This window comes from Panicum virgatum, chromosome 8N (genome assembly GCF_016808335.1).
Source record: "Panicum virgatum strain AP13 chromosome 8N, P.virgatum_v5, whole genome shotgun sequence".
In the NCBI taxonomy this organism is placed as follows: domain Eukaryota; kingdom Viridiplantae; phylum Streptophyta; class Magnoliopsida; order Poales; family Poaceae; genus Panicum; species Panicum virgatum.
In genome coordinates this window covers 5,762,626-5,789,789 of record NC_053152.1, presented here as the reverse complement: position 1 = coordinate 5,789,789, position 27,164 = coordinate 5,762,626, and the positions used below count along the sequence as shown (strand labels likewise).

The window sequence follows — 27,164 nt, the reverse complement described above, 5'->3', positions numbered from 1 at the left end:
TCCATGCCTCAGACTTTCCCAGAAATTCGGAGAGCAGAATCTTCTTGTGCTCGTCGATATACGGGTCCACCAAGGATGATTGTTGAAGAACTGCATAATGTGCTTTCTTGAATGAGAAATCATTTGTGCAGACATACGATTTCTTGCCTAATGTACCCTTTCCATTTAGTCTCCCCTCATATCGCGATCCAGGGACCCAATCGGTTTAAGGTCATCAATAAAGTCAACACAAATGTCAATGACCTCCTCAGTTCCGTAGGCACTAGCGATGCTTCCTTCTGGACGAGCTCGATTATGAATACATTTCTTTAGTACCCCCATGAACCTTTCGAAGGGGAACATGTTGTGTAGAAATACTGGTCCGAAGATATCAATCTCTTTCACAAGGTGCACTAGAAGATGTGTCATGATGTTGAAGAAAAATGGTGAAAATATCAGCTCAAAGCCAACAAGGCATTGCACCACATCATTTTGCAGCTTTATCAGTTTGTCCGGGTCAATTACCTTCTGAGAAACTGCATTGAGGAAGACACATAGTTTCACGATGGTTAACCGGACGTTATCAGGCAGAATCCCCCGCAGCACAACCAGAAGAAGTTCGGTCGTAAGCACATGGCAGTTATGGGACTTTAGATTTGTTAATTTCTTCTCTGCCAAATTTAGGATTCCTTTTATATTGGACGAGTATCCAGATAGTACCTTTATATTGCTCAAGCAGTCAAACATGCTTTCCTTCTCTTCCTTGCTAAGAGTATAGCTGGCAGGACTTAAGTATTCTCATCCATAATATCGCTGTTGTAGATGTAAGGCATCCCGTTCTTCTATACGTTGCAATTCTTGACGTGCTTCTAGTGTATCTTTTGTTTTTCCATAAACTCCCAAGAATGCTATCAGGTTGACGCAAAGATTCTTCGTGAGGTGCATCATATCAATTGCATGACGAACATCTAAGACTTCCCAATATAGTAGCTCCCAAAATATAGACTTCTTCTTCCACATGGGCGCCATTCCGTTTTTGTTCGGAACAGGTTGGCTACCAGGTCCCTTTCCAAAAATAACTTTTAGATCTTTTACCATGTCGAAGACGTCTTTACCACTACGGTGCATTGGCTTTGTTTGGTGGTCCGCTTGCCCTTTGAAATGCTTGCCCTTCTTTCGTACGGGATGCCTGATGGGAAAAAACCGACGATGACCCATGTATACAACCTTCTTACAGTGAGTCAACCATATATTATCAGTATCATCTAAATAGTGTGTGCATGCTTTATATCCCTTGTTCGAATGTCCTGATAAGTTACTAAGAGCAGGCCAGTCATTGATTGTTACGAATAGCAATGCTCGTAGGTTGAAGTTTTGCTGTTTGTATTCATCCCACATCCGTACACCTTCATCGCCCCAGAGCAATAAGAGTTCTTCGACCAATGGTCTTAGGTACACATCAATGTCATTTCCGTGCTGCTTTGGGCCCGGGATAAGCACTAGCATCATGATGAACTTTCGTTTCATGCAGAGCCATGGTGGAAGATTGTACATACCAAGAGTCACAGGCCAAGTGCTATGACCACTGCTCATCTCACCAAAAGGATTCATGCCATCCATACTCAAACCGAACCTTATGTTTCTCGCATCCAATTCAAATTCAGGGTATGTTCTATCTATTTTTCTCCACTGCGACCCATCAGCGGGGTGTCTCAACATCGAGTCTTGCTTGCGTTCCTCTTTGTGCCATCGCATCATCTTAGTATTATCTTTATTTCTAAACAGACGCTTCAAACATGGTATAATAGACGAATACTACATGACCTTGGCAGGAACTCTCTTCCGGGGACGCTCTCCCTCGACATCGCCAGGGTCATCTTTTCTGATCTTGTAACACAATGCACTGCATACGGGGCATGCATCCAAATTCTCGTACTCGCCTCAGTAGAGGATGCAGTCGTTGGGGCAAGCATGTATCTTCTGCACTTCCAATCCTAGAGGGCAAACAAGTTGTTTGGCTTCATACGTTGTGGTAGGCAATTCGTTGTCCTTAGGAAGTGTTTTTTTTAACAAGTTTCAGTAATTCACCAAATCCCTTGTCGGATACACCATTTGTCGCCTTCCATTGCAGCAACTCCAGGGTGGTGCCAAGCTTCTTCAATCCATTTTCACAGCCTGGGTACAACAACTTACGGTGGTTCTCTAACATCTTCTGGAACTTCAACCTCTCCGTTTCACTCTCACAGTCTGCCCGCACATTGTGCAGTGCCTGCCCCAGATTGTCACTGGGATCATCTTCTGCTACATCTTCTTCGGGCTCTTCCATGGGAATATCGTCATCGAATGCACCGAATCCAGTATTCTCAGGAAAGTGGTCGTCAAAATCTTCTTCTTCATTGTCTTCCATGGTAACCCCCTGTTCTCCGTGCTTCGTCCAACAAATATACTTCTCCATGAAACCATTTGCGAAAATATGGCTGTGTAGGATTCTTGAAGAGGAGTAATCCTTGTTATTCATGCAATTAACACATGGGCAGCACATAAAACCATTCTGCTTGTTTGCCTCAGCCACAGACAAAAAATAATACAAGGCTTCAATGAATTCGTTAGAACGTCGGTCAGCATTGTACATCCATTGCCGGTCCATCTGCATTTTAAAGGAATCGATTTGAATTCTTTACACGTATCGAATAAATAAAATATATCCAACCTAAATTAAATTAAATGTAACATAACATGAATAATTAAAAGATCTGCAATATCCATCATACATCATGATTAATTAAAAGGAGTACTTAATCCATTACATAACTTAACAAAGTAAATAGTACAAATTAAAATACATGATGATACATCCTACTCAGGGGACCTATCAAATTTCTGCCAACCCCGACTCTTCACGTCTAGCATTATATCAACATGCAACTTAAAAATTCGCACAACAACACATAGGTATTCAACCGTCCTTGCGTGAAAACGCAGAATGCTCTGACGGATTTCTTGCTGGCGCAGAAGAAGATGGCGGAGCTGGAACCTCCGATTTTGGTGGTGACGAACCGTAACGCCGCAACAAATCCTCAAGATCAAACGGAGGTTCCTTGCCCCTTGCCACACATTCTCTATATTCTTTTTCCAAATAACGGAGCGTTGCCCTATGAAAAGCACTAGATTTCTTAGACCGACGACCTACTAGAGTTGTGCCCTTCTCTCCAGAAGGACAATAATCACCCCCACTGGTGCCACTCCCTCCAGCTGCTGAAGCCATATTTTACTAGAAAACACTTTTATTTTTTACAAAATTATAAATTCTTACAATTACAGTGCAAATATTATTTACTATTACAATTACAATGATCAGATTAATTACTCTTACAAATAACAATGAAAACATATAAAAAGATGAAATGTATCATTAATTGAAAGAAATCTCTAATTAATTGAAAAAAATCTCTATAACTCCTAATTATTTTGACACCCTTCAGTAGTTCCAGGAGAACACTCTTTTCAATATCCAGAAACCATCTAGAAGAAAAAAAAACTTTATTTCGGAAAATGTATATGTCGGTAACCTCGACCCTGCGGTGATGACACTGCCTTTCGGGGGGACACGGTGCGGTACAAGTACGTCACCAATAGGCCAGTCGCAACACCAATATTTTCGGTTGATAGGAACACAGCACTTGGCACAGGAAGCATGCTCGTTGATATACTCTTGGTGCAACAACGGCCACACTGACTGCGCCAAATGCTGTGTTCGCATTAACCGAAAATGCTGGTGTTGCGACCAGGCCATTGGCGACGTCCTTATAGCGCATCGTGTATCCCTGAAATATAGTGTCATCATCGTTGAATAGAGATTAACGATGTATACTTGTTTCGAAATAAAGATTTTTTAAGCTTCTAGATGGTTTAAATGTGAGCCTGAATAAATACATCACTAGAGTGTCAAAATAATCCATTCATAACACAAAATATTCTAATATACTCATTTCATTAATTCATTCATTAATACAAAAATCAACTATCCACAATATGATCATATATACAAGTAAATCACATGAAGTGTCTACACTCATCCTAAAAATTTCTACTATCCACATACTCATCTAAATCTAAAATAAAATCACATCTACATATGCAATCTAAATGTCCAAGAAATGAGCTACATATTTTCTCTATTTCTAAAGCATGAAATGAGCTCCACAATCAATGGAAGAAGAGAAAAACAAGCCCCAAACCTTTAGCGCCAATAGATGGACGGGGGAATCAAAGATCTTCACAAATGTGGTGAAGAAATGAGCAAGACTCCCTTCTCCCGAACCAAGAACACCAAGAACAAGTGAGCTGAATGGTTCGGGCGGGGGGAGAGGAAAGTGGATAAGGAGGCCAAGGAGTTTTGTCCCGGTTGGAGCCACCAATCGGGACAAAAGGCCCCTGCCCCCCTGCTGCCCCGGCTAGCTGTTGGACCCGAGACAAAAGCCACCTTTGGTCCCGGGCCCAAAGGCAGCCGGGACAAATGGCCTAGATCAAAGGCATGTTCTGTAGTAGTGAGCAGTTCATATATATCACAATAATCATTGCACGCGCATTTCATATATCATAATAAGCATCGCAGGCAGTTTATATAGTCAAGTAATGCACAAATGTAAATAAACTCTAGTATCATTCATCCACCACAAATAGTGCATACAAGTCCATACAATAGTCCATACAAGTTCAAATGCAAAGCTAGCATATATGTCCCTGCAAATTAAGTCCATACAACTCACGGGGCCGGCGGTGGTGGTGGCTGCGACCACGGAGGCTGTTGCAAGTACAGCTAAAGGTGAGACACCCAGTGAGGAGGCGGCCACAAAGGAGGCTGTGGCAGCAGCGGAGGCGACATGTCTGGATTGGCTGGCCCATCATTCAATGCTGCCGATTGATTGTGTAAATAAGTGAAGATATTGTATGTGTCAGACAAAATTTAAGTTACGAACATTTGAACTAAGTTATTGTAGCTTTATCCTAAATTACGAGCATGTATATTATGAGAAAGGAAACTACAAACATTACAGCATTATTGTATGTTTTTAGTCTCGTCTCGTCTCGTGGCCTCCCTTTCCTGGCGGCGCCGACTGGGCGAGCGGCAACGCCCCCTTGTACACGTCTCCGCCGGCGACGACTACCCCACCCCGCCAGGCACGCCTGCCCCCCCTCTCTCCCCTTCCTTCCGCGCGAAACCGAACCCTAAAGCAAGCTATGTATCACCATCCATTCGGGATCTGACCCAGCCGCGAATATTTGCATGTATTGTATCGGCCTAGTTTCTGGGCTTCCGAGTGAGCCCTCGCTAGTTCCTGGGTTCCGAATTTACAACCAACTAATGCTTCTCCATTAGTAATAAGTAGTCGGGGAGGGAGGATGGTAGTTTGTTTGTTATGCGGCGGCGGGCGGTCCCCTGGTTTCATTGATGTTTGTGTTCCTCGAGTGCCTAATGTAGCGGAGCCATTAACTTTACCCTCTGTGATGTTGCAGCGCTGCGCTGGTATGGCGCTGGTACAGTTCAGTGGCGCCTTGGTTCCTCAGCTCCGTGAAAAGCCTCGCCTGCTACCCGCATCGCCTGCAGTTCCAAGGGCTACCTATTATGCTGCTGACGCAAGATTCCTGGCAACCAAGACTGGGTATTTGTCTCCACAGATTGGGATGTTGAAAAAAAGTAATATTCGATCATGCACACGAATTTCGCAGCGAGCTGAGTTTGTTTTTACTGTCTCTGATTGTGCAGTACTGGTACTAGAGGGAGAGGTAAACACCTGGTGTTATCACCTAGTTATAGCTTGCATTCACAGACCTCTTCTGAGCGGCTAAACCATGTACCGTCGTCAAGAGTTCGCTGTAGAAGGGGCTCACGTTTCGTCGTCAGAGCTGAAGCTGTGAGCTATTCGTTTGTCTTTCTGCTTTGCTTATGTTCCTGCTTAAAAAATGTCTTCCATTCTGATATGGATTTATATATCCAAATGACAGGATTTCTATTCCGTACTTGGTGTCTCAACTCTCAAGAAATGCTAGTAAATCTGAAATCAAGAGCGGTTAGTATCTCGTATTTGGTTGCTCATGCTGTGAATGTTTTTGTTAATAATTGGGTGGTGTTAGGAGAATTTATTGCCTCGACTTTAATTTGGTTGTAGTTATCATATAGTATGCCATACAAATCCTGCAATCGTCAGAACCTAGATTTATTCAAAGTCCATTTTGCAAACTTCCACCTTAATGCTGCTCCAATGATATAGCACGCTTATAAAGATAAAACCAACCCTGACTTAAGACATGCATCACATGTAAACTACTTACTCTCCTTATAATATATATGATATTTTGGACAATACTTTGTTAGATACAATTGCATGATTGGCGCCACTTTTAGGCCTAATTATGAGTTTTCCCTCCTTTATTTTCGTTTTGCACCATTTCCACTGGTTTGTAAACAAAATAGTGGTACTGTTGCAAAAAATGGAAACAGTAGGGGTAATGGTGCATAATGAGAAAAGGAAAGAAACTGATAGTAGGCGCCAAAGTGGGAGCAACTATGCAAGTTCTCGGAATTATTGTTACTATTTCATCTAATTTAAGATTAGCGTAGTATGTGACACCCTCAGTTCGTTTGAAGCTACAAAATGTGGGATTCAGATCAAATGCAGTGGCTGGAACTGTTTGATGTCCTTGGTGTTATTTTATTACATCTGATTAGCTGGTATTATTATCCATTTATTACTTGTTTATATGAAAATATCAACTATGAGGCCGAGCATTAAGAAGTTTTATTTTTTTAATTTGAAAGCATCATGGTCAGTAGTACCTGATAGGCTGATACTGAATATACATTATGGTATTGTATTGTTTATTTTCTTTGTTGGTCCTGAATCGTGAATCCTTTTGTTTTCCAGCCTATTGGAAGCTTGCTAGGAGCTATCATCCTGATGTGAACAAGTAAGTTAGCTATCGCAATACAAGAATCACTTTTCAGCTACAATCATCATTTTTTTTTTGCTTTTAAACCGCTTATAGCCAGCTGTTCATGACTCTTGATATTTATTCATTTACTACATTAAACCTCTTTCTCAACTATTAGTCAAACAATAGAAGTACTTATTTATTATTCTGTTTCAGAGATCCTGGTGCTGAACAAAAGTTCAAGGAAATTAGTAATGCTTATGAGGTCGGTCCCACTGTACCCAATTCTCAAATTTCCATTTTGATAGCAGGATTACACATTTCTTAAGCTTACATAGCAAGGATGACTGTTGTAGGTTTTGTCTGATGATGAGAAGCGATCAATCTATGATAAATATGGAGAAGCTGGTCTGAAGGGTTCTGGCATGGGAACAGGAGTATGTGTTCATACATGGTTTCTGTCTCAGAAGTTTGATGAGCAGGATCATTGAACTGTTTTAATTATATCAATTTTGTTTCTTGCAGGATTATTCAAATCCTTTCGACCTCTTTGAGTCACTGTTTGAAGGGTTTGGTCTTTGGTGGAATGGGTGGAATGGGCGGTGGTGGTCGTTCTGGTCGCAACAGACCGATGCAAGGTGATGATGAGACCTACAATCTGGTACTCAATTTCAAGGAAGCAGTGTTTGGTGTAGAGAAAGAGATTGTGATAACCAGACTGGAAGGCTGTAACACCTGTGATGGAAGTGGTGCCAAGCCAGGTACAAAGCCAACGACGTGTAAAACTTGTGGGGGTCAGGGACAGGTGGTCTCCTCCACAAGAACACCACTTGGAATATTCCAGCAAGTCTCCACCTGCAATACTTGTGGCGGCACTGGCGAATTCTCCACTCCTTGCAACACCTGTGGGGGTGATGGCCGAGTGCGAAGAACAAAGAGGATCAGTCTAAAGGTTCCTGCCGGAGTGGATTCTGGAAGCAGGCGGAGGGTCCGATCTGAGGGTAATGCTGGCCGGAGAGGTGGTCCTCCTGGGGACCTTTATGTCTTCATTGATGTTCTCTCCGATCCTGTCCTTAAGAGAGACGGGACAAACATTATCTACACATGCAAGGTTTCTTACATTGATGCAATCCTTGGGACAACCGTCAAAGTCCACACTGTTGATGGAATGGTTGACCGAAAGATACCCTTAGGGACTAAGCCAGGCACAACTCTGGTGATGTCAAGAAAGGAGTTCCGCTTCTTGGAAAGTCCAATGCTCGCGGAGACCAGCTTGTGCGTGTCCAGGTTGAAATTCCGAAACATCTCAGCAGCGATGAGAGAAAGCTGATTGAGGAGCTTGCAAACCTCGACAAGGCTCAAACAACCAATAGCAGGAGATGATTATTGAACAAGACTTGTGCGATAGGCAATTTTGATGCGAACTGCAGTGATGAAAAACCGAGTTGATGGTGGTAAACTCTTTTACGAACTGCATGCAGCACGGGTTGCACTGGAGCAAAATGTGTCATGCCATGTCTGTAACCTCGTTTTTAAGCCATTGAAAGTTGAGTCACTGCAAAGCAGAACATCAAAATCGACTGGACGTTTTGCAATAGCTCTAGACAAGTTTTTTAGCCATTTTTTATCATACGGCTTCTGTATTTTTGAAAGGCTTAGGCTAAATCTCTAACGGTGGAAACAGATATAATCTTAACATTTCTTGCATAGAAGCTGCACCATTCCCAGTATCTGTATGCTCTAGCGTGGAAATGTAACTGTAGTTTTTTATGAACTAGCAAGGTGGCCCGCGCAAATAGCGCGGGTAGCTAATTGTGTTGCTTTATTCTCCAATCCCTAATTCTTAAAACTTCTAAAACTGATTTAGTTTTGGCTTCAATGGTGAAACCATATTTTTAGTGGAGCCAAAACAGTTTTGACTTTTTTTTTTTGCAAAGCAGCTTCTCATTGGTAGTATGGTAATTCTGAGAACACTTTATAACTTGAGAAGGGAGGAGAAGCTGGTTAAAGCTATTTTTGGCTCCTCTCTGCTGTAAGCCGTTCTGAGATTTCATAAGGGTTTCTTGGATGAAGCTGTTTAATTTTACCTATTTGGTAGAACTTTACCAATAAAAAGTTGTTGGAGCAACCATTAGAGAAGCCCAAGCAAACACATCCTAATAATTGTCAGGGTTACATGCGCTCGTCAAAGGTACTGATGTTTAAAATATTGACAATATGATGAAGGGTATGTAAGGCTCAACGGATACCATAGTCAAACCATTACTTAGCTACCGATCCATGATAATTGATTTGTAATATTTAATAAATATTTATTTATTTATTTATAACTTGAAAGCAGAAGCATGCATCTTTTTAATGCTTTCCAAACTAATACTTAGTAAAAGAATGTTAGAAGGTGGCAATTGCCATGACGTAGTTGTTATACTCTACAATGCCAATAAGTGCTCAAGTAAGCTGCACACATACATAATTAATCAAGGCAATGATTAACTCATAAAAGCAGTAAAAGAAGTTATACCAGTAGTGGCAAGATGCACGCGCTCTTTATTTAAGTAATTCTCTACAAAATATCAATTGAAAATAAAATAAGATTTCTCAATATTTTATATGTAATTTAGTTATTTATTTAATCATTTATATGGATTTTTATTTTTTATTTACTTCTAAATGCATGTAGAATAGTACAAATTTTTATTGTTGTAATTTCAAGGTATATATTAATCATTTCAACAAACTCTTTTGATTAACATAAACCGTGAGATTATTATAAAAATCAATGTTGTATCTATTTTCTATTAGCATGGTGATTTCAAGCCATACTTTTAAATGTCTATTTATATATGTCATTTGCTTCCAACTCAATAGAAATCAAAATATCTATTTTCATTCTTTTATTTCCAAATTTAATTCTTTATTAGTTATATTTAACATAGATTTTTATTTAGCTATTTTAATTCAAAATTCATGTGCAAATTAACTACTAATTTCATTAATTTTAGTTTTAGATTCAGCTTTTTATTAATCATAGTATTTGACATGAAATGTTGACGAATGATTCCTTTATTAACTCAAATTTAATTATTTATTATTTGTATTTAACTTATACTATTTATTTATCTATTTTCCTTCCAAATTTACTTAATTACTATACAAATCAACTACTATTTTTCTATTTTTCAATTCTTCAATTTATTTATTTATTACTCGTGTTCGATATATACACTTTGATCAACACTAATTTTCTTATTTGTTTAAATTTTGTACCTAGCTATTTACTAATCATAACCGGATCATTCGTCCGGATGGGTCAAGAAAACCTATTGCTTTCTTTCTTCTGCCTAAGCCCGACCCGACCGCCAATCAGATTATTCGGCTCGAGCCCGACCTGCACATGGTTAGGTCGGGTTGGTCAGTCGGGGTAAAATCTGATTTTTATGTATAATTTTCAGATTGGGTCGGGTTGGGTCAAATTTTTCGAGCTTCGGGTCAAAATATTCAGCCCGTGCCCGACCATACATCAGTCGGGTCGAGTTTCGTCGAGTTGGGCGGCCCATGATCAGATCAAGCATGGACTGTATGGTCATATCCTGATTTGTCTTGATTTTTAAATTCTAAAATTATCTGTTTATTAATTATATTTGATATGGACTCTTATGTTAGTTAGACCGTTAGATCATTATAAAATAGAATGGTGTAAATTCTTCTCTTTTCCAGATTAGATTAACATGGGATTTCCAGACACTCTCGTTGAATATGATGGATTATTTTAACACTTCCTTATTAGTATACTCCCTCCATTCTAAAATATAGGTCGTTTTGGCTTTTTTAGAATCATTGTATTTGCTATGTACCTAAATATAATGTATGGCTAGATGCATAGCAAAATCTATGAACATATACAAGGATGGAAGCGGATCGGATTCGCACGGATACGGATTCGGATATCGCCTTCCTGTTTCCTTTCCATTTCCATCCCTTAGGATAGAAGCGAATTGGATTTGTACAGATACGGATTCGGATATCTTGGATATCCATTTTTCTGCTTCCTTCCCATTTCCATCCCTAAACCTATAAAAGTAAAAATGACCTATAATTTGAAATGAAGGGAGTAATAGATATTATATTTGAAACTTACTTTTATTTTGTTATTTTTTAAAATTAATACACAAATTAACTACTAGTTTTATTAATTTTAATTCTAGATTTAGCTCTTTGTTAATCATATTTGACTTGTAATATTTACGAACTTGTAATTTCTTTTTTTTAACTCAAGTTAAGTTATTTATTATTTGTGTTTCGCTTATACTATTTATTTAGAAATTAACTATTTCTTTATTCTTGCACTTATCTATTTATTAATCATGTTCGATATAGATTTTTTGTTTAAACTTTTGTAGCTAATGATGGTACTGTCACATAGGAGTGCTATCAATTTTCCTCATGTATGTTCCACGAATCAATGCACATGAAGCTGAGCTCCAACGCAGAGTCCTTTCACGCACACACCTTTTGTGTGCCCCACGGAAAGGCGATGGATTTCGGGCACGACACCTATTTATCGGCCCGCCTGTTGGGATAGGATCGGACCTGATCTCAGTACCTAGCGTCACACATGGACTTGCGTGCGTGCGTTTTTTCTCTGGGCCGGCCAATTCCTTTATTTTCAAATTCAAATCTAGCTATTACTAATCATAGTCGGTATGGACCTTTTGAGCTATTTATTACTAATTGTGCATTTGATATGGACTCTTGAGTTAGACCGTTAGATCTTCATAAAATCCAACGGTGTAGATCTTTTTCTTTTTTGGATTAACGTAGGAATTTCTCGACCCTCTCAGCGAGCGTGGTAGCTACTTCTAACACTCAAATATATATAATAGATAGATTGTGATGCATTATATTGAGGATTTATTGGTTTGCTCTTCAACTATGTTCAACGTTCTAGACAATACTGACACTACCAAGCCAGAAGCCTGTTTACGCTGAAACGCTTCTGGTGCAGAGCAGGTACAATCTGGTCTAGGCAGCTGTGGTACGAAGGCATGAAACTGTTTGATCTATTGCAAATAGTATTATAATCCATGGTATCATAATTATGTATCTTAGATTGACGCCGAGTGCAAGCCAAGGTACTAAATAGCATATAGCGGTATGGTAGCGGATTAGTGTCTGTGTAGCGGATAGCGGGTACTATAGCGGACGCTAAGTCCAAATAGTGGAATTAAAAAATTAGACAAACTTTTAGAGCATATTTGAACCATTAACATCAAATTTGCATGAAATTTAAAGGTTTCTAGGCACCCATTATATTTTAGGTACAAAAAGTGATGAAAAAAATTAAATTAATGGATATAAAGAAGACATATGGAATCATACTAATATTAAATTATCATATTAATGAAATAAAACATTATTTGTTAGATCATTCTTTAGTACTGTCTAAATCACTATTTTCAATATTTTTATTGTCACTCGATCCATCTTCATCGTCACTTTAAGCATCAATGTAGCAAATAGCGGCGCAAAATGAGCAATAGCGGCCTGCAATAGCAGATGCCAAGTGTAATAGCGGGTGCTAAGTCCAAACTTGCTATTTCGTGTCCGGTAGCGATAGAGGTCCGCTACCGCTATAGCGGCCGCTATTGTGGGCGCTACGAATGCTATTTAGTACCTAGGTGCAAACTGTTTGATCTTGCAAGCGCTGGCAGAGACCGCTAGGAAGCACTTGACGCCGCCGAGTCTGCTCAGCACGAGGACGTTCAGCTGCGCTACTCGTCCCACCATTGCACTGCACTTGAAATCTCCATCCTTGCTCTGGTTGGTTTCTCGTCGTTTATTAGGCTAGTCCTGATCCATGGTATCATAATTATGTATCTTAGATTGACACATCATACAAATATCATTAAAATAGTATGTAGAGACAATGCTTCCAATGCATAGTATTATAGTGTTGTTTTTTAAGCTTTCAAGGAATTAATTGACATGGTGTTGTGTCTATAGATGTGGACCCTGATCATAAGGCCAGTCTCAACTCTCAATGGGAGACACAGCCCACCTAATTTAGTTTTATTATTATGAGAGAGACTCCATTTTGTCATATCCATTCACACATGATGATTCACATGCATAATAGCTGGCCAGCCGATTGACGGTTGTGTCATTACTACTCTGTTAAGTTGCTGGGCTGGGGTTAACGGCCCGAGCTAGGCTGTTAGTGTGGTTAGACCCCGGGAGACAGTTAGGTTAGTATTAGCCCGAGTTAGGTTTAAAAATTTGAAATTGGATCTCAAATTCAAACCACACTCAAAGATTTCGAATAAAATTCAAATAATATCCTAATTTATACTAATTTAAATGATCCTAATAAAACATTTTAGTAATTAAATTTAACTCTAGATACTAGAGAAGCAAAACAAGACACTTATAGTGTTCTAGTTAGGCTTCAAACATTGCACAATTTCTTTTTTTTAATTCCACAATTTCGACACACATTCCAGAAAAATCCAAGATGTGTTCCGTTAAGATACTTGTGCACAATATATTAGCGTTGTTAATTAATTACTACATGCGTTTTTTCTATGAGATTGGATCCAAATTAATTATGTGCACGGGTTTCTAGTCTTGAATATTGAGGCTAGAGTTGTACAACAGGATGACATCGCTTTCTTCTCACTCTTCTTAACCCTCATGCCACGTCACTAAAAAAACATCATACGTCACACTCATTATTACATAGTTGATATGGTGATGACTGCCTTGTCCTCCGTTTAGCCATGTCCGTTCACACATGATTCAAGGATCTTGTTCATACTCTAAAAAAAATCATACGTCGCACTCATTACATGAGTATGATATATATTTTGCACTGGGAATAGCCTTCCATAGAGTTGATATGGTGATGAAATAACAAATTTCTGGCTTGAAATTTGTTCTTTTTATATCTCACAGACGAAATCGAGTTTGGACAAGATATTTTACAATGTTGTTTATCATCGTATCATCTACATGTGTGATTTTTTTGGTGAATTTAGACGACTTTTTTGGCGTAGTTTGCACGGGTTTTCACGAAGTTGTGGTTTGCACTAGATATGTCTTTCTTTTGGCGTGGTTTGGTGAACTATTAAATTTTGCTAAAAAAATAATACACGTCTTTCTTTTTCTTTCATAAAATAATGATGTTAATTATTATCCTTTCAAAATAAATAATGAAGTAAATTATGGGTGATTGCATGTGCAAAGAAAAGTAAAGTATGTCCCAGGAGAAAGTAATAAGCGGGTACAAAAGGTGAGTATATGCACTGCCAGCTCCTGAACTTGGCAACAGGTGTCATCCAGGTTCCCAAACACTCAAAATGCACATCTAAACTTGTTAATTGGGTCCAAATTACTCTTATCCTTGTTAAACCGTCGGTGCGTCAAGCTGAATGGACGTTGGAACCACACGTCAGATCCACCATCTCCTCATTGTGTTCTCTGACCTCCCCTTTCTTCCCTCCTCTTCAACACATTGAGTCCCATGGCTGGCGGTGGCGCATCTCCGGTGCGGCTTGTGGAGCAGCGGCGCGCATCTCCGACGATGCAGTGAGGGAGGCGAGCACGTGCCGCTCCAGCGCCTCTATCTCTTTGAGCTCGCCCTGCCCGACCCGCGGCACTGAGGAGGCTGGCGACGAGCGAGTCGCACGCCCATCGCCTCGCAGGCGTGAAGAGGCCGACACGGGCATGGTGCAGCAAACAAATCTGAAGGAAAAATTTGTGCAGCAAGATGATAATTCTTAGAAAGAAGTAATATTGATATGACTTATACAAAAGAAGCAAAAAAAAATATAAAAACTATGTATACAACTTCTGAAAAAAAAGAGGGCAAAACTTATATAGAAAAAGAAAAGTTATTTATATAACTTCTCCAATAATAAGGTTATGTATGTGTTGTACCAACTTTTCAGGAGACAAAGAAAAAACAAAAAGGAAAAGCTCGATGAGCTCGAGCTGACGCCGCGTGGCTCGACTCGCCGAAAGAGGAAGCAGGGGAGGAGCACGCTTCAAGGTGTCCGACGGAGCTAGAAGAGGAGCCACCCGAAGCATGTCACCGCATGCAGATTTTTGTTTCCCACCCATCTGATGTGAAGAATAAAAGTGAAAAAAAGAGGTGGAAGAAATGTGAGACGTGTCCTCCAACTGGGAATGAAATTAAAAGCAAACTAGTGTTTGGGACCCACACACGTGGAGGCACACGAACGGTCGGGAAATCGAGCGCTAGCAAGCTCGCTAGCGCTCGCGTGCAAAATTGGATTTCCGATTCAGACGGGTTGGTCTGGACAGTTCCGTTCGCGTTTACTGGGCCGGCCAAGGTCACAAGTTTTGTCCGAGCCCATTAGTCAATCACTCCCTAATCATGATCTAGGTAGTGCTAGCTGCTAGGGCTCGCAGGCAGCCGCCATTGGTGATCGAGCATCGTCATCGACTTCATCGCCGGCGCACATTCCATAGCCACAAACCAGCCCCGGCCCAACAAGCATGAAGCTTCTAACACGGCTTGCTCCCGGTGGCCGCGACGGATTCAGCTTCATCAGCCTCTCCAGATGGCCAGGTTCTATCGGCCTACGACCAGGGGCGGATTTACAGGGGGGGCTAGGGGGCTCTAGCCCCCCTACTGCCCAAAACCTCCATTGAAATCAAAAGAGAAATATGAGAGAAAAAGAGAAAAAAAGGTGAAGAAATGAGTGGAGATAGGGAGGAGGAAGAACCAAGCCCCCCCTAAGTTGAAACTCTGCGTCCGCCACTGCCTACGACTGCGATCCATCCATCTCGTCCCCGGCTGCGGCCGTCCGACGGAACTCATCACAATTGATCCTCCGTCGCCCGCCGCCGCAGCCGCCAAGGACGACCCACGCTGGGTTCTGCTCAACACCCGCGGCTGCCGCTGGAACGACTCCCTGTTTGACGGCGACGAGACCGTCGCCGAGTGCCGCACCTCCACAGGCCAGCGCTTGCGCGTCGCGTTCGACCTGGCGCCGCCGACGGCGAGGTCCCTCCTCTACTACGACTGCACGGAGACCGCGGGTGTAACAACCCTATCTTGATTAGCTAATTAAACATGGCATCATGTGCATCATTAAGCTTTAAACATAATTAGCTCACCCCTTAAAGAGAGAGTTAAACCTTAGGTTAATACACTGTTTTTGGCAGTGGCGGACAGTCCACCACTATACGGCGGACGGTCCGCGGTTCTGCCACGTGGCCGACCATAGTCAACCTCGAATGCATCGACTTCCCTGCCATGTCACCCTACCCGCGGACAGTCCGCGCCTCACTCGCGGACGGTCCGCTAGTGCATCTCCGATGCGTGTCATGCGCGCAGAGTCTGGGCGCCACGTCGCACCCCGACCCCACACGTCAGCCATGCCCCCTCTTCCACCAGAGCACCCCGTGCTCTCTCTCCCTCATCCCATTCACTCCCCTGTCCATCTCTCTCAAGCTCCAAGCCATGGAGGAGCTCCCCCATCTTCCCCACCTTTGAAGCCCCTCCACCTCGCCGGAGCACCACCGGAGGACGCCGGAGAACGACGCCGACTAGCTGCACCACCCCGACCTTCATCTTCTTCCTTGGGGAGGAGCTTCCCCAACGAGTTCTTCTTCCACTTCATCTTCTCCTTCAAGCCCCAAGCAAGGAGGATGACCCCGAGCTACTCCAAGCCTTCCCCGACGACTTGAAGCCCTTGCCGGTATCCTACTCGATGCCGGTGAGTGTTTCCCCTCCACGATCCATTCCCCATTGTCCTAGGATTGAAGCCAAGAAACTCACCTAGAGCCCAATCACCATTGATGACCTAGAGCTTCGAAACCCTAATGCATGTGCAATTCAATCACCAAAGTGAATTCCCTAGACTCCCAGGAACCTCTAGGAACAAACCCCACCCCAAACCGTAGCTGGAATCGCCGGCGGCGAACTCACCGGTGAGCCTCGGCCGTGTCGCGGACAGTCCGCCCGACATGGCCGGACGGTCCGCCAGCTCCTGACCAAATCAACAGAGCCTCTGCACGATTCTTAGCCTTTCACAAATTGAGAGGCGGACGGTCCGCTTAACCCAACCGGATAGTCCGCGATTTAGTCAGAGAGCATGTTTTCCACCCAGCACGGTCCGCGACTGACCGTGGATGGTCCGCCACTCGGTCCGCCGTTCAGACCGGACAGTCCGCTCATTCCACACGGACGGTCTGCGATTTAGTCAGAGAGCATGTTTTCACCCAACACGGTCCTCACCTGATCGGCGGACGGTCCGCCAAATGGTCCGCCGTTTATAGCCGGACGGTCCGCTTCTCCCAAGCCGGACGGTCCGCATTTAGTTGTTCTTTACCCTTACACTTAGCTATGATTTTCCACATATGTACTATATGTCTAGCCCCTTTTATCATAGTTTTGCAATGTTAAATCATACCTTCTCATACCATTTTTGCATACCATGTCAATCATTCATGGCATATTATTTATTATGCATCATTGCACTCGTGTAGAGACCGTGACGCCGGAGCAAGAGGAGCTTGAACCGGAGATCGTTGGAGACTCTACTCCCGTCGAGACTCAAGGCAGGCCCCTAAGCATTTCTTGCACCCTATTTTGGATCAATGAAGTATATGTGTCTTGTTTGCGCATGAGTTATTATATATATATCATTGATTGCATAGAACCTATTTGATGCATTATCAACCTTGATTAGGATATCATCTTTAGATGAGTATGCTTGAATAGGTGTCACGAACAATATGCTTAGCCTTGCTTAGCTACGGTAAAAGACGAGAGGTGGCAAGGTCACCACCACTCGCGAGCTATAGGATGTTTGATTAATTTACATGATTAGTCAAGTATGGATAAAAGTTGAGCAAATATGAAAGATGATTCGGACTTGGGCAAGTATGATAGGGCCATGTTGGGATGGAGCTCGCATGGTTAGTCTTGCTTGAGTTGATTAAGGACTGATGCGTAATCGCTTTGATACTTGAGCACCTTTCCGTACAAACCACATACTATACAATGGTACGGTAAGCCAACTAACATAAGTCACACCTTGCCTTGATCGGATTCGGTGCGAGTTGTGATGGAGTGCGATCGGCGTTTCCGGTGCACTTGTCCTTCTCGACCGTTCGCTCATAGTCGGTTGTGTTTGTGCGGAAGGTTGAGGCATGAATCAACACTTATCCTTGGCCGTGGGTATGGTCGTTGGTCTTGTTCTCATTTGGGAAAAGTTGTACACCCCTGCAGGGTTTTCAATCTATTGCAATAGCCGCACTCTCGGACATTGAGCACGCTCTTGTACTTTGACTTTAACGTAGAGTCACCGAGGAAGTTCATGGAAGATTGAGCTTATGATTTATGAACACTTTACTTATGTAATTGTTAGATGCATGCTCTAGAGATCATAGATGCTCTGTCTTTTGCTTATTACAACTTGATCAAAGTTAGATGCTTTTATGCAAAAGTTAAATACCGTACCCTATCCTTGCTACTAACCAAATGCATTCTCCTTGAGGTCGGGATATTATATACCCATATTGGATAAGCCCTGCGAGTACCCTTTGTACTCACAGTGCTGCTGTTAAGTTGATGCAGGTGAGGCGTAGCCGGAGGCCGTGTTCGGCTACTTCTACCCCGCGGACGGAGGTGCGGGTGAGGAGTAGATGGCCGGTGGCTATGTGAAGGGCACTATCAGCATATAGTATTACATTTTTATTTTGTGATATGTATGGAGTGCTAGTAGTAGAACTTTCCGCTGCAAAAACTCTGAAGACTTGTTGTATTAAACTTTGAACCGCTTTGTAATATAACCTCGTGTGTTGGACGTGCCTATGTAATGGTGTTACTGTTGTGCTCGTGGAGTGTGTTTAAATCCTGGGCGGTGCTCATGACACATTCCAAGGACTACCGGGGTTGGTTCCCTCTAATCAAGTTGATCATTGGACGATAACTCGATTAGGCGGGATCAACTTGGGCTGGTTCCTCACAGCGTGGCATCAGAGCTATGGTTGCATTCCATGCATGATTACTACTAAAACTTGATGTGAGGCACGCTTAGAAACCTAATGGTAATCACTAATTATGAAGTACTTATAAAAGTGTGACTTATCTAAGGTTATATTTCTTATATGGTGTATATAACTCGTACCTTTCCTAGAGCTGATATTCTTACCTTATGGGCTGCACATTAGTTGCTATAAATATGTTCACTAACTTATCTTGTCTTGCTCATGATAGATGAATGGGAACTTGGGCCAATTGGTCATGGTGACTCGGGCCAAGGAGGCGGAAGGCTTTCCTCCACTCCTTGCCAAGATGCTTTGGAGAGGCAACTTCTCGCGGAGGCCGGAGTATTCGGTCTTTGCGAGGGGACTTGGGCCGGGCATGGTGGACTACGTTGCCACCGTGTTCATCCCAAGACGCTTTGTTGAAGGGGTCACGGAAGCTCACAATATTTCAGCTCATGGAACTTCAATTGAGATGGCAATCCAAGAAGTGGCGTACAAGGCTATGGCGATTCTCCGCCAAGAAGTGATCGAGTTGGAGCGTCACCCATTCACTCACTTCCCAATTCAAGGACCATTGCAAGGTGTGAATGTGTTTGAGATGGGAATGGGAGGTGCTAGCTTGTATGAAAGACGTATGTCCGAGTTGGTGGTGACGCAAGACCGAAGCCTCCGTTGCATTCGAGCGGAGTTAAGGGAAACAAGACGTCGGTTCAATGAGTTGCAATGCACCGTGGATGTGTATGTTCGCATGGGCCGCGTGCCTCAAAATGTGTTGTATGGGCCCAATGATTACACCCCACATGAGGCGGCACCATTGGAGCTTCGCTTTCCTTTAGTTCAAGGCATATATATTCCTCAACATGTGGTGGGGCAAGCATGTATGTCCAATGGGCTGCGTGTGCGCCGCTTTGCCCCCACAACTTTGACTAGAGAGAACATCTTTGGAGGTGAACATGCACCCCTCACTCATCCGGAGAACCCCGAAGACACCGGATCCCCTCAATATCACCTTCTTGATGACTTCCCACCATACTTCGCGAGAGGTCCCTATGGTCCCTTTTAAATATTTATGTAATCCTATGGCGGTTATGAGACTCCTCGAGTTATATAACTCATTGTAATGTATCGCCTATTTTATGTAATCGAATAGTTAATTGGTGAGACCGTGTGAGACACTAGTTAGCTATATGCCTATGTAATGTACTACTATATATTATCTATGTGGACCTCCGTTATGTTAGTTGTGTGCCATGTTATTTATGCGTATGGCTGCGACATGTCATCATTTATCATCACTCATGCATGTTTCTTTTAAGAATATGGGGGGTACTAGATATTTAATTATGGTTACTTTCTATGGGTGATCATTAGTGCTGTCCAAAATCCTTTAGTCTCATTGTTTCTTGATCCATCCTATGTATGATGTCAAATTCTATTCTCACACATTTGTGGTTGATATCTTACATAGTGTCCAATTTTCTTTGTGCAATTGTACTATATCAATTTTTCTTTCTCCCGGTCGCTAACTTCCTTTGTGGTTGGTGGCAGGATGGCCGAAAACCTTGATGCCGGTGGTGAGAATGGCGAACCGCCTCCCCCTCCTCCTCCTCCCTTGCACCCAACCCTTGTGGAGATCCTTAGAAGGTCGGAGGAGAGCCGACAAAAAATCAGATTATGCAAGTCATTGTGCAACACTTGGGTGGGCAGGGACATGGTGGTCAATGCCATGGTCATTCCGCTTTCATGGCCACCGACCCTCCTATCTTTCGTGGATCAAAGGAGCCTTTGGATGATGATTTTTGGCTGCGTGCCATAGAGCAAAAATTTGGTCTTATTCAGTGCAATGATCAAGAGAAGGTCAATTATGCAGCTCATCAACTTCGTGATGCCGCAGGAGCTTGGTGGCATGGATACATGGCACAAGTTGGTGAAGGTCACCAAGTGACTTGGGCTGAATTTCGTGAGGCTTTTCGTGCATACCACATTCCCAAGAGTGTGCTCAACATTAAGAGGGATGAGTTCCGTAGATTGCGCCAAGGCAACAAGCCCGTGATGGAGTATGTCAACACCTTCAATTATCTTGCCCAATATGCTTTAGAGGATATCAACACGGATGAGAAGAAGCAAGATCATTTCATGAATGAGTTGTTTTTGAAGCTTCAATCTCATCTCTCTACCACGGATTTTCGGGATTTCAATGACATGGTTAGCAAGGCGATCAAGGCCGAGTACAAGATGAGTGCATTTGAATATGAGAATCGGAAAATTGATATGGAGAACCACAAGCGGGCTGCCTCTTCTTCAACCGGTGGTAACCCGCAACGCCCCCGCACGGGACTTCCTCCTCCACCCCGTGCGCCGGGTTTTGGTGCTCCTCAACCCATGTGGATGGCACGCCATCCTCCGGCTCCCCAAGGTCAACTTCCTCGTGCTATGGGGTAGCCGGGAGGCGGTGGTGGAAATACCTCTCGTGGGCCATGCTTCAATTGTGGCGGGCAAGGCCACATCTCTCGTGAGTGTCCCTCTCCAAGAAAGGGTGGAGCTGGCAATACTCCAAATCCACCAACTCCTCCTCCTCGCCAAGATGGGAGGAATGGTCAAAATTCCAAACGTGGCAAGTTGAATCATATCACGGCGGAAGAAGCTAGTGAGGATATGCAAGTTCTTGTTGGTATGGTCTCTATCAATTCTAAACCCACTCGAGCATTATTTGATTCCGGTGCATGTCATTCCTTCATGAGTAGAAAGTTTGCCATAGAACATAATTTTTCTATCCGGGTAGTGCCTACTCCATTTATCATTGATGCTCCCGGAACAACATTAGTATCTAAAGAAGTGGTCAACCTAGCTCAACTTGAAGTCTCGGGGCTGAATTTCATGGTAAACTTTGTAGTCATTGATCTAGAAGAATTGGATGTCATTATTGGAATGAATTGGATGAGTAAACATGACGGGATTATTCGGTGCGATCCTCGCTCTATTGAACTTAGGCACCCTTCCGGAGTGCGAGTTAATCTTTATCTTCATGAGAAACTTGATTCTCAACTTCATGCTCTTAATGCCACTATTTTGCCAGAGTTAGAGGTAATTCCGGTAGTGTGCGAATTTCTAGATGTATTTCCCGAGAAATTACCGGGGATGCCTCCCGACCGGGAAGTCGAGTTTGTCAATGAGCTACTCCCTGGAATGGCCCCGGTATCTAAAAGGCCCTATCGTATGCCTCCCAATGAGCTAGCTGAATTGAAGAAACAATTGCAAATTCTTCTTGACAAGGGATTTATTCGTCCGAGCTCCTCACCTTGGGAGTGCCCTGTTCTATTTGTCTCAAAGAAAGATGGTAGCCTAAGGATGTGTGTGGACTATCGACCGTTGAATGAAGTGACCGTGAAGAACAAATATCCTCTTCCTAGGATTGATATTTTATTTGACCAATTAGTGGGTGCTAAATTCTTTTCCAAGATTGATCTTCGCTTGGGATATCATCAAATTAAAATTCGAGTGGAGGATATTCCCAAGACTGCTTTCTCTATGGAGGATATTCCCAAGACTGCTTTCTCTACTCGATATGGGCTTTATGAGTACACAGTTATGTCATTTGGGTTAACCAATGCCCCGGCATATTTCATGTATCTCATGAATTCTATTTTCTTTGAAGAGCTTGATGTCTTTGTGGTGATTTTCATCGATGACATTCTTATCTTCTCCAAGACCGAGGAAGAGCACGCCGAGCATATTCGCATTGTTCTTCAAAAGCTCCGTGATCATCGTCTCTATGCCAAGTTTAGCAAGTGCGAGTTCTGGTTCAAGGAAGTGGCTTTTCTTGGGCATATCCTTTCAGAGAATGGTGTGGCGGTGGATCCAATCAAGGTGAAGGATGTGCTTGATTGGAAGCAACCCCAAAATGTTAGTGAGATCCGGAGTTTTCTTGGACTTGCGGGATATTACCGTAGGTTCATTGATAACTTCTCCAAGATTTCCAAGTCTATGACCAAGTTGACAAAGAAGGGTGTGGAATTCAAGTGGACCGATGCTTGTGAGAATGCATTTCAAACCCTCAAGACCAAGCTCACCACTGCTCCGATTCTCGCTCAACCGGATATCACCAAGGGATTTGATGTATATTGTGATGCATCTAGAATCGGACTCGGTTGTGTTCTTATGCAAGAAGGCCGAGTCATCGCTTATGCTTCACGACAATTGAAGCGTCATGAAGAAAACTATCCTACCCATGATCTTGAACTTGCGGCCGTTGTTCATGCTCTCAAATTATGGCGTCATTATCTTCTTGGAAATTCTTGCAATATCTACACCGATCATCAAAGCCTCAAGTATATCTTCACTCAAGCGGAGCTTAATATGAGGCAAAGAAGGTGGTTGGAATTGATCAAGGACTACAAACTAGAAGTTCACTATCATCCCGGCAAGGCCAATGTAGTTGCCGATGCCTTGAGCCGAAAAATCCAATGTCATTGCTTGCGCACTCGATCCGGAGTCAACACTCTTTGTGAAGAATTCCGGAGGCTAAATCTCTCTATGGTAGAGCATGGGTCACTCGCTTTTTTAGTTATCACTTCCAATTTCATTGATGAAATCAAGAAGGCTCAACTTGAAGACAAAGGCATGATGAAGCTTAGAGCTAGAATCAATGAGGACAAGCTCAAGTGTTTCCAGCTCGATGATCAAGGAATCCTTTGGTTTGGAAAATGTTTAGTAGTTCCCAAGAATTTTGAGCTTAGAAAGAAAATTCTAGATGAAGTTCATGAATCTCAATTTTCTATCCATCCCGGTAGCAACAAGATGTACCAAGATTTGAAGAAGAAATTTTGGTGGACTTGCATGAAGAGAGAAATTGCAAGCTATGTTGCCGAATGCGATGTTTGCCAAAGAGTGAAGGCCGAACATCTCAAGCCGGCCGGAACTCTCCAACCTCTTCCTATTCCTTCTTGGAAGTGGGAGAATATATCCATGGATTTTATTACCGGGCTTCCTCGTACTCTCCATGGATACAATGCTATTTGGGTCATTATGGATCGACTCACAAAATCCGCTCACTTTCTTCCGGTGAAGGCTAACTACTCAGTTGAGAAATATGCAGAGCTTTATATCACCAAGATTGTGTGTCCTCATGGAGTTCCTAAATCTATAGTCTCCGATAGAGGTCCTCAATTCACCGCTCGATTTTGGAAAAGTCTCCATGATGCTATGGGCACCGATCTCACTTTTAGCACAGCTTATCATCCTCAAACCGGTGGACAAACCGAGCGAGTCAATCAAATTCTTGAAGATATGCTCAGATCGTGTGCAATTATTTATGGAAAAGGTTGGGATGAATGTTTGCCCTTTTCTGAGTTTTCATACAACAATAGTTACCAAGCAAGCATTGGGATGTCTCCATTTGAAGCTTTGTATGGGCGGAGTTGTAGAACTCCTCTCAATTGGTCGGAATCGGAGAGCGAGTATACTTTGGCTCGGACATTGTTATGGAGGCCGAGGAAAAAGTGAAAACCATTCAAGAGCGATTACAAGCAGCTCAATCTCGCCAAAAGTGATATGCAGACCGAGGAAGACGGGAGCTATATTTTAAAGTTGGTGATTATGCCTATCTCAAGGTTACACCTTTCAAGGGGACACAACGATTCCAAGAGAAGGGCAAGCTTGCTCCCCGCTATGTTGGTCCATTTCGGATTTTGGCAAGACGTGGGGCTGTCGCCTAACAATTGGAGTTGCCACAATCTCTATCAACAATCCACAATGTATTTCATATTTCACAATTGAGGAAATGCCTAAGAGTCCCTATAGAAGCCACCAATTATGAAGATATCGATATCCACCAAATCTCTCTTACAAAGAGCATCCTATTCGAATTCTTGATCAAGCGGGGCGCAAAACTAGGAACAAGACCACCAAGTTCGTGAAAGTCCAATGGAGTCGCCATTCCGAGCGTGAGGCGACATGGGAGCAAGAAGACCGATTTCGGCAATCTTATCCCGAATTATTTGGAATCGAGTATGTGCACTCACAAACCTCCCACTCATCTTGTTCAATATCTTCTTATTGATTCTAAGTTGATTGTCACAAAATCTGAAAAATTTCTGTTGTTGGACGCTTCATGTCTTGAGAAAATCCACTTCTCAGTTGTGCCATTTCTGGGCATTTTTCGTGACTCGCGGACGGTCCGGCATTTTACAGCGGACAGTCCGCCGTACAAATCCAAAATTCCACCAGAGAGCTTGTAATCTATGTTCCTCAGCCGAAATCCCCTGCGGACGGTCTGGCTTTTGCCGCGGACAGTCCGCCGTAGCTCCAAAAATTGTACCAGAACCCTCCCCGAAACTTGTGGTTTCGCTGGTTTAGCCGGCGGACAGTCCGCAAATGTGTCGCGGACGGTCCGCAGTAGACTCGCCAAATTTACACAGAACCAACCCGAAACCTTAGAGTTTCCAGCCTTTCAACTGCGGACGGTCCGCATATCTGGACCGGACAGTCCGCCCTCTCTTTAGGTCCTTAGCCAAATCTCGGGACGAGATTTTTCCAACGGGGGGAGAATTTGTAACAACCCTATCTTGATTAGCTAATTAAACATGGCATCATGTGCAACATTAAGCTTTAAACATAATTAGCTCACCCCTTAAGGAGAGAGTTAAACCTTAGGTTAATACACTATTTTTGGCAGTGGCGGACAGTCCGCCACTATACGGCGGACGGTCTGCGGTTCTGCCACGTGGCCGACCATGGTCAACCTCGAATGCATCGACTTCCCTGCCATGTCACCCTACCCACGGACAGTCCATGCCTCACTCGTGGACGGTCCGCTAGTGCATCTCCGATGCGTGTCACGCGCGCAGAGTCTGGGCGCCACGTCGCACCCCGACCCCACTCGTCAGCCACGCCCCCTTTTCCACCAGAGCACCCCGTGCTCTCTCTCCCTCATCCCATTCACTCCCCTCACCTTCTCTCTCAAGCTCCAAGCCATGGAGGAGCTCCCCCATCTTCCCCACCTTTGAAGCCCCTCCACCTCGCCGGAGCACCACCGGAGGACGCCGGAGAACGACGCCGACTAGCTGCACCACCCCAACCTTCATCTTCTTCCTTGGAGAGGAGCTTCCCCAACGAGTTCTTCTTCCACTTCATCTTCTCCTTCAAGCCACAAGCAAGGAGGATAACCCCGAGCTACTCCAAGCCTTCTCCGATGACTTGAAGCCCTTGCCGGTATCCTACTCGACGCCGGTGAGTGTTTCCCCTCCCGATCCATTCCCCATTGTCCTAGGATTGAAGCCAAGAAACTCACCTAGAGCCCAATCACCATTGATGACCTAGAGCTTCGAAACCCTAATGCATGTGCGATTCAGTCACCAAAGTGAACTCCCTAGACTCCCAGGAACCTCTAGGAACAAACCCCACCCCAAACCGTGGCCGGAATCACCGGCGGCGAACTCGCCGGTGAGCCTCGGCCGTGTCGCGGACAGTCCGCCCGACATGGCCGGACGGTCCGCCAGCTCCTGACCAAATCAACAGAGCCTCTACACGATTCTTAGCCTTTCACAAATTGAGAGACGGACGGTCCGCTTAACCCAACCGGACAGTCCGCGATTTAGTCAGAGAGCATGTTTTCCACCCAGCACGGTCCGCGACTGACCGTGGACGGTCCGCCGCTCGGTCCGCCGTTCAGACCGGACAGTCTGCTCATTCCACACGGACGGTCCGCGATTTAGTCAGAGAGCATGTTTTCACCCAACACGGTCCTCACCTGACCGGCGGACGGTCCGCCAAATGGTCCGCCGTTTATAGCCGGACGGTCCGCTTCTCCCAAGCCGGACGGTCTGCATTTAGTTGTTCTTTACCCTTACACTTAGCTATGATTTTCCACATATGTACTATATGTCTAGCCCCTTTTATCATAGTTTTGCAATGTTAAACCATACCTTCTCATACCATTTGCATACCATGTCAATCATTCATGGCATATTATTTATTATGCATCATTGCACTCGTGTAGAGACCGTGACGCCGGAGCAAGAGGAGCTTGAACCGGAGATCGTATGAAAGATGATTCGGACTTGGGCAAGTATGATAGAGCCATGTTGGGATGGAGCTCACATGGTTAGTCTTGCTTGAGTTGATTAAGGACCGATGTGTAATCGCTTTGATACTTGAGCACCTTTCCGTACAAACTACATACCATATAATGGTATGGTAAGCCAACTAACATAAGTCACACCTTGCCTTGATCG

At 43.5% G+C, this 27,164-nt stretch overlaps 1 pseudogene; it reads left to right on the top strand.

Moving 5' to 3' along the window:
- Positions 1-5,214: 5,214 nt before the first annotated feature.
- Positions 5,215-8,654, top strand: LOC120686012 (annotated as a pseudogene).
- Positions 8,655-27,164: the final 18,510 nt, after the last annotated feature.